Genomic DNA, 16,543 nt, shown 5'->3' on the forward strand with positions numbered 1-16,543 from the left:
ACTTCATTGTATATTGTACCTTTTAGCAGCAGGGAGATTGCTTCATAATCTCTTCATTTGCTCTATTTTTCCTTTTGTTTTATCTTCAATCCATCCAGATTGCTACCTCTGCTGTTTTTGACTTCAACTAAAGCATAATATATTCTGCTCTAACTTCTGACCTTTACTCTGTGTGCATTTGCTTCTTGTAAACAATGTATTATAGGATTACATTTTTAATCCACTCTGCTATCCATTTCTGTTTTATGAGAGAGTCCATCCCATTCACATTCACAGTTATGATTACTGTGTATCTCCCTCCCTGCTATTCCCTCTACCCTTGCTCATACTTTTCTCTATCCTTTTACCCTGTCCCTCCTCACCAGTGTTTTGATTCTGACCACCACCCCCCTCAATCTTCCCTCCTTTCTATCAGTAACCCTCCCTTTTCTTTCCCTTTTCTCCTCCTTCTTCCCTATTAGGTAAGATTTATTTCTGTAACCAAAGGAGTGTTCTTTGAGCCAAATCTGATGACAGTAAAATTCAAACAATGCTCACCCACCTCCCTTATTTCCCTCTATTGCAAATAGGTCTTTTGTGCCTCTTCATGTAATGTAATTTACCCTATTTTGCCTCTCCTATCCTCTTCTCCCAGTACAATCCATTTTTTTTACCCATTAATTATTTTTATATCATCACATCAAAGTCAACCTGTACTCACATCCTCTGTCTGTGTATACCCCTTCTAACTGCCCTAATAAAGATACAGCTCTCAAGAGTTACAAGCATCAAAAAATAAATAAATAAATAAAACTTAAAAATACATTTAAAAATATTTTTAAAAAAGAGTGACAAGCATCATCTTTCCTGTAGGGATGTAAAAAATTTAACGTTATTGAATAACATATTTTGTTTTGTTTTTTTCTTTCCTGATTTGTTTTTTTTTCTCTTCAGTTTTGTATTTGAAAGTTGAATTTCCTGTTCAGCTCTGGTCTTTTCATCAGGAATGATTGAAAATCCTATATTTCATTGAATATCCATCTTTTCCCCTGAAAGATTATGATCAATTTTGCTGGGTAGTTGATTCTTGCTTGTAATCCAAGTTCCTTTTACTTCCAGAATATCATATTCAAAACCCTCTGATCCTTTAATGTAAAAACTCCTAAGGCCTATGTAATTCTGACTGTGGCTGCACACTGTTTGAATTGTTTCTTTCTGGCTTCTTGCAGTATTTTCTCCTTGACCTGATAATTCTGGAATTTAGCTACAATATTTCTTGGAGTTTTCCTTTTGGAATCTCTTTCAGGAGATAATCAGTGGATCCTTTCAATGACTATTTTACCTCGTGATTCTAGGATACAAGGACATTTTTCTTTGATAATTTCTTGTAAGATGCTGTCCAAGCTCTTTTTTTTTTCATTGTGGCTTTCAGGTAGTCCAATAATTTTTAAATTATCTCTCCTGGATCTATTTTCCAGGCCAGTTGTTTTTCCAATGAGATATTTTACATTTTCTTGTATTTTTTCAATCTTTTGATTTTTTTTGACTGATTCTTGATGTCTTATAGAGTCATTAGCTTCCACTTACCCAATTCTAATTTGTAAGTAATTATTTTCTTCAGTTAGCTTTTGTACCTCCTTTTCTATTTAGCCAATTCTACTTTTTTTAAAAAAATATTTAGTATTTTGTTTTCCTCAGTTACATGTAAAAGCAATTTTAAAAATTCATTTTTAAAACTTTGAGTTACAAATTTTTCCCTTTCCTCCCTCCCCATCCCCTATCACTGAGAATGCAAGTAATTTGATATAGGTTATGCATGTGTAATCATGCAAAACATGTACATAATAGTCATGTTGTGAAAGAAAACAGAAAAATTCAAGAAAAATAAAGTAAAAAAATTGTATACTTTAATCTGTATTCAGACGCCATAAGTTCCTTCTCTAGGGGTGGATAGCATTTTTCATCATAAGTGCTTCAGAGTTATCTTGGATCATTGCATTTTAGTGAATTGCTAAGTCATTCATAACTGATCATCTTACAACATTGCTATTACTTTGTACATAGTACATTTCACTTCACATCAGCCCATGGAAGTCTTTCCAGGTGTTTTTTCTGAAAGCATTCTGCTCATCATTTCCTAAAATGTATTCCACCAAAATCACATAATATAACTTGTCTAGCCATTCCCAATTGATGATCATTCCCTCAATTTCTAATTCTTTGCCCCCAGAAAAGAGCTACTACAAATATTTTTGTCCATAAAGTCCTTTTCCTTTTTTGTTTTTCTCTCTTTTGTGATACAGATCTAGTAGTGGCATTTCTAGGTTAGTGGGTATGAATGGGTTTATAGCCTTTTGGGCATAGTTCCAAATTGGTCTACAGAATGGTTGAATCAGTTCAGAAGTCCACCAATAATGCATTAATGTCTCATTGTCCCTACATCCCCTCCAATATTTTTCATTTACCTTTTCTGTACTATTAGTCAATCTAATGGGTATGAAATAGTACCTCAGAATTATTTTAATTTGCATTTTTCCAAGCAATACTCAGTTGGAGCATTTTTCCATATGGCTATAGATAGCTTTAATTACTTCATCTGAAAACTTGTCATATCATTTATCAATTGGGGAATGGCTCTTCTTTTTATAAATTTGACTTAGTTCTCTATATGTCTGAGAAATGAAACCTTTATCAGAGAAAAATTTGCTTCACAATATTTTTTTCACAATTACTATAGCTAACAGTATTTCTCTCTATCCTATTCTTCCCACATCCAATTTATTCTATTCTCTTTCTCCTTTTACCCTTCCTCTTCCCAAAAGTGTTTTGCTTCTGACTGTCCCCTCCCTCAACCTCCCCTCCCTTCTATCATCCTCCCTTCTCTCATCCCTTTCCCCTTCTAATTTCCTGCAGGGTAAGATAGATTTCTATACCCAATTGAGAATGTATGTCATTCCCTCTTTGAGCAATTCAGATGAGAGTAAGGTTCACTCACTCCCCCTCATCTCATCCCTCTTCCTCTCCAATGGAAAAGCTTTTTCTTGCCTCTTTTGTGTAAGATGATTTGGCCCATTCTACCTCTCCCTTTCTCTTTCTCCCAGTACATTCCTCACTCATCCCTTAATTTATTTTTTTTAGATATCATCTTGATATTCAACTTGCAGCTATGGGCTCTGTCTATAGAAAGATCTTATAAGTTGCATGTATCTTCTTCTCGTATAGGAGTGTAAACAGTTTAACCTCAATAATCCCCTTATGATTTCCTTTTCCTGTTTACCTTTTTATACTTCTCTCGAGTCTTGTATTTGAAAGTTAAATTTTTTCAGCCTTGTTTTTTTTTTTTTAATCAGGAATGCTTGAAAGTCCTTCATCTCATTGAACACCCACATTTTCCCCTGAAGGATTATGCTCAGTTTTGCTGGGTGGATTATACTTGGTTGTAATCCTAACTCCTTTGCCCTCTAGAATATCATATCCCAAGCCCTCTAAACCTTTAATGTAGAAGATGCTAAATCTTGTGTTATCCTTACTATGGCTAATAGATAATATAATATGTAATAATTAAATTGTTTCTTTCTGGCTGCTTGTAATATATTCTTCTTGATCTGAGAATTCTGAAATGTGGCTATAACATTCCTGGCAGTTTTCATTTTTGTATCTCTTTTAGGAGGTGATCATTTGTTTCTTTTGATTTCTATTTCACTCTCCAGTTCTAGACTATCATGGTAATTTTCCTTCATAATTTCTCTAAAGATGATGTCTAGGCTGTTTTTTTGATCATGGCTTTCAATCATTTTTAAATGCTCTCTCCTGCATCTATTTTCCAGGTGAGCAGTTTTTCCAGTGAGATATTTCCCATTGTCTTCTTTTTTTTTCATTCTTTTGGTTTTGTTTTATTGTTTCTTGATTTCTCATAAACTCGTTGGCTTCAATTTGCTCCATTTTAATTTTTAAGACATTATTCTTTTTTTTCAGTGAGCTTTTGGACCTCCTTCTCTCTTTGGCCAATTCTGCTTTTTAAGGCATTCTTCTCCTCATTGGCTTTTTGGATCTCTTTTACCATTTGCCCTAGTCTGTTTTTTAAGGTGCTATTTTCTTCAGTATTTTGGGGGTCTCCTTTATCAAGCTGTTGACTCATTTTCATGATTTACTTGCATCATTCTCATTTCTCTTCCCAAAGCCCAGTTCTTCCTCTAACTCTCTTACTTGATTTTCAAAATCCTTTTTAAGCTCTTCCATGTCCTGAGACCAATTAACAGTTTTCTTGGGGGCTTTGCATGTAGGAGCTGTTTCTTGTCTTCTTTTGAGTGTGTGTTTCAATCTTCCATGTCACCATAGTAACTTTCTATAATCAGAATTTCCCCCATTGTTTGCTCATTTTCCTAACCTATTACCTCACTTTTAACTGTTTGTTAGTGCTCTGCTTCCAGGGTGGAGGGCACACTGTCCCAAGATTCAGGGTTTTTTTGCAGCCATTGTCAGAGATACTTCTAGGGATCCTGTAAGTTTTTAGTTCTTCAAAGGTGGTGTGATCCGAGGAGAGGTGTTTACTACTCTCTTTGCCTGTGTTTTATTCTAGGAATGACCACAAGCACTCTTTCCTGCCCTGGAACTGTGAGGAGAGTCCTTCCTCCACTGTGGCCACAAGCTCTGCTATGGCTATGTGAGTTCTGCTCCTCACTCTGGGACTGCCACCAAGGACTGTGGCCCAAATCTGAGGATAGGAAAAGCAACAGAGTCCTGCTTCAGTGCCAGCAAAACAAACAAACAAACAAAAACAAAAACAAAAACAAAAACAAAAAACTCCATAATCTCCTTCCTACCAGCTATTTGATCCTGTGTCTGTAGACTGAGAGCTCTGGAAGCAGCAGCTGACTCAGCTGATTCAGTCACTCCCAAGGCCTGCCCCTAGTTTCCTGGAGCTGGGGCTATACTAGCAAGGCCTGTACTGGACTGTGCTCCACTCTAGCCCAGGTGTGCTAGCCCTTTCCTGCTGACCTTGTTGTCTGTAGGCTAAGAGATCTGGAAACCACCACTGCTGCCAGTGATTCATTTGCCCCAATGCCTGCTCTGGGTTTTCTGAGACTTGGTCTGTGCTGATGCAGTTCATACTGGTCTGCGCTCCTCTCTCATCCTTATGCAATAGACCTTCCTTGCCAACTTTCCAAGCTGTCTTGGGCTAGAAATATGCTTCATTTTGTATTTTTGTGAGTTCTACGGTTCTAGAATTTGTTTAAAGTCATCTTTGGAGGGGTTTGAGGGGAAAACTCAGGGGAGTCCCTGCCTTTACTCTACCATCTGGGCTCTTCCCCCAATTCTACATTTTAAGGAATTGTTTTCTTCAGTGGACTTTTTTTTCCCTTTTGGCCAATTGTATCTTTTTTTTTTTGGTGAAGCAATTGGGGTTAAGTGACTTGCCCAGAGTCACACAACTAGTGAGTGTTATGTGTCTGAGGCTAGATTTGAACTCAGGTCCTCCTGAGTGCAAGGCCAGTGCTCTACTTACTGCACCACCTTGCTGCCCCTCCCAATTATATTTTTTTAAGAAATTGTTTTCTTCAGTCAGTTTTTGTCCTTCCTCTTCCAAGGTATTAATTACCTCTTGCATATCTTTCATTTCTCTTCCCATTTTTTTCTATCTCTCTTATTTGACTTTTAAAGTCTTTTCTGTGCTCTTCCAAGAAAGTTTTTTTTTTTGGGGGGGGGGAGATGGGACTTGAGACCAATTGATATTCCCCTTTGAGGTTTCTCATATAGGCATTCCTACAATATTGTCCTCTTCTGAGTTTGTGTTTTTATCTTCCCTGTCACCATAGTAGCTTTCTATGGTCAAGGTTCCTTTTTGCTTCTTACTTCTTTTTTTTTTTTTGGCTTATTTTATGACTTTTGAAATTGAGCTCTGCTCCTGGGTCACAGAGGGGTTACTGTCCCAAGTTTCTTGTGCTGGAGGTCAGGGGCTTGGTCACTGTGTTTGTGTGCTGGGGTGGCCTGGCCTAGTCACACTTATTGTTGCCTGATTTCTGTGGCTATGAACTTGCCTTCTGTGCTGGGGCTACAGGTCTCACATCTGGCCTGCTGTTCTACTCATTTACTGAACCAGGATGGAGGGACCTTGGTTGCTGATCTTTGCTGTGGTGCAGAGCCTCCTGCTGGCTTGCCCAGGCACCCTCTATGCCAGGCTGAGCTTCCCTTTTACCAAGTAAGACAGACCTTTCCTGAAGTCCTTCTAAGTTATTTTAAGCTGAAAAATTGTTTTACTCCATCGTTTTTAGGTTTTGCCACTCCAGAATCTATTTAAACTTGATTTAACAATGTTTCTGAGGGAAACTAGGGAGAGGTCAGGAAACTTCCTGCCTTCTCTCAACCATCTTGGCTCTGCCTGTCTCCCCTTAATTTTTTGCATAATCTGATGGGTACATTTAGTTTGTTGTCTCTGTACTGGTGGATACCTGAGTTGAATTAATGTATTCATTATTAAAGTGCTTAACTTTCTATTCAGAAGCTACAAAAGTCTGGGGAAAATAGATGTATACTTTGAGATATGGCATCAAGATAATATAATTATATTCAAAAGATTTGTGGGATATTATTTTTGCTGGTTGTATGCTTAAAATAGAAATAGAGTATATGTATGGTCTGCTTGCTATCATTGATGAGAGAGTCTTAATTCTGGAGACCTGATAAAGAGATTTGGGTTTTGGTGAGTATATTCCCTGAGTTGATAATTATATAAATAAGAGATGATTCTACTGTGTCAGGAATACACACGCAAATAGAGACAGAGAGACAGATACACACCTGTTTATGCAAACACATGCATGTGTGTATATATGTAAACAGATAATACACATGCATATATACATACATTTAAACACACATATATACATGCACACACATTTTCTTCATTGCTAACAGGAGAGAGTTACTCCATTAAATAAATGTATTATACTCTTTGCCACCTCCATCTGCCCCTTAACCTATCTTATTACTTGCGTAAATCTTTAGCCACACTATACCACTTAAGCCATTTCCAAATCTTGCTCTTTGGCTTTTAACATTGTGCATTTTCCACATATAACATATTCTGTTGCCCTACAAATAGCATGGATAAAAGATTCTTCTAGGAAAATACCTACTATAATGTCTCATTATTCCCCTCGTTCATTTAAGTCTAGGCAATATAATGCAACAGAATATCCCATACCTTATAAGCCCCATTGTCCACTGCGCATTGGAAAATTAACTAAAAAAATTCTTGTGTAATCAGCTTTAGTAGCATAATTTTTCCATGATAAATCACTTTAGATAGCCATATAACAGCATGTGTATGTTTTTCCCCTGTCCTCAGACTCCCAAATGAGTCTTCAGCCTCCAGTGGCCAGCAGTATCAGTTATTCTTTTATCTTACTGAAATGGGAGCCAATGAACTCTTCTGATGTGATATATATTGTGCAATGGAAACTTGCAAATTATCATAGAAAATGGAATGAATCAGAGGTGAGTATTTTCAAAAAATAAACTTTAATCAGAATAAAAGGGAACAGGAATGATACCTTAATTTAAGGAATTATTCAGTGGAGTACTACATACCATATCAGGTAAAGATTCAGAATTGCTTGCCTTTCTAGTTGGTTAGTTAAAGTAATTAAGAAGAATTTATGAAGGGGACAGATAGCATACTTAGAGAAAAATAAAGCAAATGAAATACTCCTTTTTTTTTAACCTGTTGAGAGAATGTTTTTGAAACCTGTTGAATATAACAACTGTCAAAAGATTTTGGAGAGAGCCACTATTGTTTTTGTTGGACTCTGTGTGTGTGTGTGTGTGTGTATGTGTATGCAATTATTGTCCTTGAAGAAGAGAGACAAAGAATAAAAATGATAAAGTAGTTATTTCTGACCTTTAATTCTGGAATACCATGAACAAAGGTCCTAGGCCAAATTGGAAGGAATTAGGGGGAAAAAAAAAGGAAAGTAAACATTTAATTAAGGAATTGTAGCTGCTTTATTGGCTCTACTCTTGAGGCATATGAATTATATACATTCATGCAATTGTGTATGTAAAAAGAAATAGTTTATGTGGGTGGCCTTATTACACAAACATTATTTTGAGAGACCAGAGTTTAGTGCTGGAAGATAATTAAATGTCCTCTACTCCAATGCCATTAATTTTTGTATAAGGAAAATTGGAGGCCAGAAAACCAACGACTTTCCACTGTCATGAGTCAGTTTCACATAGATTCCATATCTGCTGAATCCTAACTGGTCTACTGGTCTTTCTAGTGTAGCACACTGCTTTCCAATCCTTTTTACTTCTTGTCCTAAGCTTAATGTTGTATTTGTGTTGGTATGATCTTAGGATTTGCTGTAGTCATTGATTCCCTGAATTCCCTCATTGCCACTTTAGCATTTCTGTCACTGGCCAGAGCAAATAATCTTGAGGTTTTGTCTATCCCAGATCAAATGCAAAATAGTAATGAAATAGAAACCATGATGGTTTACATGCCTGGTCCTCCTGGCATTTGAAGCTCAATTATACTTTAAAGTAAGACTTTAGATAAAGAAAAAAAAGTAATTGGAAACATCTTGATACAGTGGAAATAGCCAAGACCAGAAATTAGGAATCTTAAATTCTAGTCCTTGCTATGTTTTTAACAAGACATGTGACCTTGAGCAAGTCACTTGACCACACAATTCATGTTTCCTTATCTGTAAAATAAAATAGTTGGATTATGTGATTTTTTTCCCTTTCTACCTCTAAAAATTCTTAGGTTCTTTGACAATAAAGTTGAAGGAAACAAATAGCAAACATTATCTCATGAGATTCCTATAGACTTTTCAAAAGTGTAAAAACCTTAAGCAAAAGATATTCAGAGAACAAGAGAATGAGGTTTTGAACAACAGATATGCTGCATCATTTCATGTGTTATTTTCCTGAAGCTCTACACTTAGGAGACAGCAGAGTTGGAGGGTCAGAGCATCTTTTTTCCAGTATTGAACTTGAATCTCAAAGGCCCTGGTAACCCTGGGCAAGTGCAAATTATGTTGGTTCACCCTATTCCTCTCCTTGCCTACTCTCTCTCTATCTTTTTTTTTTTTTTGCTCTGGCATTTTAAAAAGTTCAATTCCATATTCTTTCACTGTTTATCAGTGTGCTTTGGTTTTAACCTTGAGCTCTGCAGCCCCAGATGGGACATCTCAGTAGCCAGAAGCAACAGACAACATTTGCGTTGAAGAAAGAAAGTTTCCTCATTCCTTATTGCTTTTATGATAACATTAATTTGTACCTTGAAATTACTAAAACTCCTCCATAAAGGGTAGATAATATATTAAAAGACCCAGTTCTTGGGTTAGAATTCTGGAAGTCCCTTTGCTATTGCTCTTTTCAATGGGTTGATCTAGTTTACCATCTATCATCTATAGACTAGGGCTTCTGTGGAGCAATGTGTATAGCCAAGTACTTTCCACACCCTATGGAATATTGTCTGCATATGGTGAAAGACAAACACAGCCAATCCTGGAAAAAACTGTAAAGAGGAGGATTTTGAATCCTATAAAATACCCCCTCCTCTTTCAAGCCTTTGTCTTACTCCTTTCCACTTTTGGGGATAGGGTGAGGGAGAAGGAGATCATAGCCTACTGTTTTATCTTTTTTACTTCTTCCCTAGTTCTTCCAAGAAGAATTCCCCAAAAGTCCTTGCCTTAGATTTTAACGTCTCAGGACATTGGCTATGTACTGACACATCCAGGAATCTAAAATTCTAGAATAAGTATCCTAGGCCTGACTCTGTCAACCAAATAACTTTGTAAAAATCACGCTGTAAATTAGAATAAAAGAGAATCTTACAGTTGAAAGTGAACTTGGACTGTGAACCCCTTGATGAAATGGATTATATTTTGCCTAGCTTTTTATCCCTAGCACTTAGCATAGTATCTAGTTCATAGAAGGTACATAATGAATGCTTGCGGACTGACTGGCTAGCTGCCTTGGAGATTCTAATTCCATGTAATAAAATCAGTGGAATAAGCTTAATCTATCTTCCAAATGACCTTACCCCTGTTTTTGGTTAATAAGTATTTGTTGAATTTAATAGAAAACACTTAAAACATCTAGAGGCCATGTTTATTGGTTTAATTCTCTTTCTTTTTAAGCTGAACCTACTGATATGTTGGGCAGCTAGGTGGTGCAGTTAATAGAGTACCTAGCCTAGAGTCAGGAAGACTCACCTTCCTGAGTTAAATCAGGCCTCAGAACCTTACTAGTTGTGTGACCCTGGGCAAGTCCCTTCACCTTGTTTGCCTCAGTTTCCTCATCTATAAAATTAACTAGAGAAGGAAATAGAAAAGCCCAGAAATTTTGGCAAGAAAATCCCAAATGGAGTCATGAAGACTCAAACATAACTGAAAAATGACTGAACAACAATTAATCTGTTCCTTTGACTTACCCTCACATGGTATGATTTTGTGTTGTCTAGCTATCTTGGCTTCCTTCCTTTGGCTAAACCAAGTACTTAACACAGTGTTTCAGATGTGAACTGATCAGATCAGACAGAATACAATAGAAAGAACTACCATCATCTCCCTCATTCTGGAAACTGGGCTTCTATTAATGTAGCCTGAAATTGTATTAGGTTTTCTGGTTGCTGATTCATACTAATGACTCACATTGAGTTTACAGTCCATTAAAGCTCTAGGTTTTTTTGTATGAAGTGTTGTCTATACATGACTATAATCTTCTATTTACTCAGATCATTTTTGGAACCTAATTGCAAGGTGACACATTTATTTCATTAAAATGATTGAAATAGATGATTTCTTAGGTTCCTTGGAGCATTAAAAAGAAGTTTAGAATATAAGCCAAGAGACCATTTTGAATGTTTCAATGCTCATTTGTTTAAACTATTGATTAAACAATTTGGTGGAAATTCTCCTTTTTATAACACAATATGTTGGGTTCCTAAAGTAATAGCTAAATAAGATGTTTGTTTATATAAGAAAAGAATAATTCTATCATTTTAAATATTTCTATCTAAGTCATATACACAAAAAAGACACAAATTTTAGGGCATTTTTATTTATTTAAGGATAGAAAACAGTAGGTTGGCAGCAGAATATTGACCAGAATATGAGAAGACAAAACCAAATTAAAGCAGAGTTAGATGAATTTGGGTGGTATGAATGACTCCTCTGGATTATTAAAATCAGTTAGTCCAGTTTAATATTTGGATCAGTTGCATTTTAAAAGCCTGAATTTATCAGTACAATTTCATTTTTCTTGAACATCCTTGACTATATAGAAAAATAATTATTGAGTGCTATATGCCTAGCTAATTGGATAGTTTAAATAATTATCATATAAAAGAGAGATTAGATTTATTTTGATTTGTAACTTGGAAACAGAACTAGGACCAGTAGAATGACAGCTATAGGGAGAAAGATTTTATCATCATATCATAATGAACACTTTAACAATTAAAACTTACTAAAGTAAAATAGGCTGACTTGGGAGATAGATTACCATGACCCTGGATAGTCATTATGTAGAAGATGGATTGTCAGGGGTATTATAAAGAGATTTCAGCCAGGGTATAAACTAGGTGACCTTTACTATCCAATTCAATGCTGATTATATCATTTATAATAATTCATCACTAAATAAGAAAGAAAATATAATTTAAGTGAATTAAAAGAAGTATGGCAAGGAATCAACTAATCTAGAAACTTCATAAACTGGCCTAGAGGGAAAAATAAATACTTAACTTTCTCAGTCTGTTGTCTTAGTAAGTAATTTAGACAACTTTTCTCAAGCTTAATGTGCATTTTAAAATGGGTTGAGATATTGGACCAGTTACATTATATTTTAAATGTTATTAATGTAAACTGTTCAATTTATTTAGGGTCAGTTTTAAATTTCAACTTCTATTTTCATGCCTTGGATCCCTTAAAATGTTCTGCCACAGATGTCAGGAAAGGTTAATTGAATCCACACATGATGATATTATTAAGGCATTTAATATTCAGAGATCAGAGAATCATTTACTTTTCTGAGATACTGTACCCATAATGACAACATATTTAAGTACTATTTTTTTCACTGAAGCTCAGTTTTTTAAAGCTTAAAATATGTTAGTAGTTTATGTTTATCTGAAGTTTTAAAAGAACTCATAATATCATATACTTTTCTATTCCTGCTCTGTTACCTAAATGTATTTTCACACTGCCCCTAATGGTAGACTTAATGAAACACTGGCCTTGCAGAATTGGACACTTTTTATTATCTATTACCAGCATAGTCCTGTTTCCATGCTATTTCAGAACTATACTAGTAATGGATAATAATAATACAATGTGCAAAGCTGAACTTAAGATTCTCTCACTGAATTATTATTTTCCTCTTTGCTCTTTCCTTTGTATTCTTCTTAGATTAAAGGCCATGGTGACCAGAATTATTGCTTCTAACACCTTTTAAAGGCCCACTATAAAAGTTTATTAACATTTTCTCTCAGAACCCTGGAAACAGATTTGGAAATACTTGAATTCAAATCCTCCCTCACGCATTTATTACCTATATGATCTTGGACAAGTCACTTAATCTCTGTTTGTCTGTTTCCTCGTTTGTGAGAGGAGAATCCTAATATTCACCTAACTCTCAGAGTTATTGTGAAGATCAAATGAGATAATATTTGTAAAGTACTTTTTGAACCTGAAAACACTGCATAAATGCTATTTATTGTTGTTAGGAAGCAAAGGTAAGATGAATACAAACATACATTCAAATGGAGTATCATATCAGAGATATGGGGGAAATTGCATTATTTTTCATTGTAGAAAATCCAAGTACGACATCCTCAGATACAAGTAACTTACTTAACGTTATTATCTCAATTTAGTCATCATTTTGATAGAGTTGAGAGAGAAATAGTCCTATGATGGTTCAACAAGTCTCTATCCTGCTATTACTGTTATTTTTTTTTAGTATGTGATGTTCAGCAGAATGCTAATGGATAAAATGACTTTTTTTAAATTTGATTAAGACTACTGCTATGTAATTTCTATTCCTGCAGTTTCATTAAGACAAATTTCATAACTTCACTTTTTCATTTTGATGTGATACTGAAAAGGAAAAAAAAACAGTCCTGGGGCAATTAGTTATCTGATGTTATTCCTTTATAATTTAATGTTCTGAAGACTATCCTACAGATTCATAAAGTAACTTTTTTTTAGTAATATAATAAATGTACTAGGATGTAAACTCATCTTCTCTAGGCCCATTAAATGAATTTTCAATATAAATTCAGTAGCATACAGGACAACTACTAGGATGTATACTTCATCCTGTTAGTACATAACATTGATCCCCTTGTCCAGGTATACATATTATACATTGAATGCTTTTTGCTTCACATATAGCTTGAAGATCATGAGTATTTAGGATTGTGACATCTACTCTATTCTTAAGTTTTTCTGGATCAATGTCACGTCTGGGCAAATGTGAAACAGTTTAGTCTAATGGTCTAGTTCCAGTACTGAGCAGCTAGGTGGCACATTGGATAGACTGCCAGGCCTGGAGTCAGGCCGACCTGAGTTCAAATGTGGCCTCAGATACTTACTAGCTATGTGACCTTGAACAAGGCACTTAAGCCTGTTTTCCTCAGTTCCTCATCTGTAAAATGGGCTGGAGAAGGAAATGGCAAACTACTCCAGTACCTTTGCCAAGAAATCCCAAATAGGGCCATGGACAGTTGGACGTGACTGAAACAACCCAACAACAACCACAACCACAACTACGTTCATTATTGTTCATTGGTTAATGTATAATCTAAGTGCCAGGTCATGCCTTGCTAGGTATTTATTAAATGTAGGTGCTAAATTTCTACAGTTTGTAGGTACATGTTGCACTGCCTCCAGATTCTTTGCATCATTATCATTATTATCATTACGAATGAACCTATGGTTTCATTTCATAGAGAAATTCCAGGGAGGAAGTCTTTTCTATTAATGCAAATGTGTAACTGTTTGCACTGTACAATCTTAGAGAATTGCCTGGGCTACTGAAAGTTAAAATGACTTGCCTAGGGTTAGGCAGTATGTGTCAGAAAGAGGATTTGAACATAGAATGTCTTCATTCAAGGTCTGCTCTTGATCCATTTTGAGAAAAAAGAAAACCTCATACATTAAAAAATGTTGTATCTAAGAAAAACGAGAACCCACATTTGTTATTAAATCCCCAAGTTATATAACTAAAATAATATTTTTATCCCAGAAAACATCTAGCTTGGATTTTTAGGTTATTGATCCAAATATAGCTCTCATTAACAAATTACTTTTCTTATATATGTATATATATATATGTATATATACACACACATATATGCATATATATGCATATACATGTATATATATGCTCTTACTACCAAAAAAAAATTAGCAGTGAGAAAACTTATCTACAAACATATCCAAACCCAATGTGCATATACTTTTATGAAGTATAAATGGCATAAGATTGAATTGCCAAATCTAAAATTATTTCTATGTGGTGAGAATGTTTCTATTTTCATTAATATCCTTAACATCCTCCAAGGAAGATTAATTTTGATACATCATCCTGACATAGAAGTTGCTCTAGAGTTTTTAAGGCTATGCCAGGAAATGTTTTGGCAGGTCCTACAAAGCTAGAAAGTCTTGAGTGTGGGTCTGTCAAAAGACTGTGTATCTATCATCTGAGGGACAGCCTAAGCATAGGGTGGCTCATCACTGAGGGGCCATTTATCAAGTGATGAATTTTTCAGTTATAGTAACACTTAAGGGATTACCATCAAAATTGACAGAAGTACCACTTTGATGAAAATGCAGATCTTTCCAAGTATCTTTAATATCATAACTGTCATTTTGTTTTACTAAACCTTATATGTATCTTTATTTTAAAATTTTGAAATATTTGAGTTGGGTAAAATTGTTTCACTATAACTTACCCAAGCCAACATTTGAATGCTAGATATAGAATTTGAATTACAGCATCTTTATTAGTGTGATTTTCCAGTGATCATTCTACTACAATCACCTGATCTTAGCAGATTTTACTTTTAGCTTTATCTCCTCTGATATGTCAGACTTCACTTCCCAATCCCAGTCACATTTAAACAATCACTTTTTCAATAAAGTTATTTATAAGAATTGTTAGGTGAACAATGGGTAAGCATTTTCTTTTCCCCCCAATTTTGAAAATATTTGTGTTATCTAGCTGGTGTGTCAACTGGGAGAAAAACTATACCTGTGTCAGAATTTTTAACAACAGATACTTCTTTATTTGGAAATCACAAACTCTTTTCCTTATTTTAATGACTAAAGGGAATATCAGTAATATATTTAAATATTTAAGCTACGTTGATGTTTATGGACACTAGTACTGTATCTACACTAGCAAAATAAAAAGGATAATTAAGTGAGTCATTTGGGATGGCTGAGGCCAAACTAACTGAAATGTAAAGACAGTTGAAGCAATAGCCTTAGTTAATGTTTAGCTTATTTTTATATTCTCCCAATTTTTTTTGGCTAAAGTATACATTAGTCCAAGTTGATATTTTTAAAATATTTTGTTATTAGTTGAATATTTTAATGTATATTATATTTCGATGTTATAATATCTTATGTTTTATAATATATTTTAATATCCATTATCTCTATTATATAAGGAATAAATTAATAAATAGTCATTTGGAAGCTGTGGACTATTATATAGTATGTTTATTTAATTTTATTGTATTGGTTCTGGAGAAACTATATTCATTGTGCATGAAAAATTAAGAAGAAAAAGTTAATATCAAATATTCATATTCAATATGTATTTACCAGGTATGTAAGTCTTCTAAAATTTATTTTTGGAGTAAAATCTTTATTTTTATAATAAATTACTTTCCTCTAACAATAGCTATCTTGTTGCAGGCCATCCCTTTTTCCACACATAATGGTGACTAATTTGCACCCTTTTGCTGCATATTTATTTCAAATTGGTTGGATCAGAAAAGGTGTATTATGTAATTTTTCCCATTATAGCCAGTCCTACACAACTAAACCTAATGGTGGTAAGCTTCCTCTCCCTATGTCCATCACAAATATATGACTAAATCTTGGGTTGTTTTACTTTATTTAGAACTGTAATGCAGATATAATGATTCTATTGTATAGGCAAAGCATTGTGTATCAAGACATTAAACCCAAATGAGTTCAGTAAGTTCAAGATTTAATCAAACACATTATTTTCTTTGTAAATTAATATGTTATATTGAAATGCCAATAAGTAATATGAAATGCTATTCTAATATTATTTGTTGATATTTGCAATATTTGTTCTGAATTGAAAATATTTCCAGGGGATGGATATCTGAATGAAACACTAACTTATTTTTTTGTGAATGAAGGAAAATAACTGCCAGGAATGGTATATTTTGTTAGAGAACTAGGATTCAAATCCTTGCTCTAAGATTTGCTGTTGAGAATTTTGGCAGTTATCTAATTGCTATAAGCTTAAGTTTTTTCATTTGTAAAATGAAAGGTTTGGACTAGTT

This window comes from Phascolarctos cinereus, unplaced genomic scaffold, assembly GCF_003287225.1.
Source record: "Phascolarctos cinereus isolate Bilbo 61053 unplaced genomic scaffold, phaCin_HiC Scaffold_7;HRSCAF=346, whole genome shotgun sequence".
Taxonomy (NCBI): Eukaryota; Metazoa; Chordata; class Mammalia; order Diprotodontia; family Phascolarctidae; genus Phascolarctos; species Phascolarctos cinereus.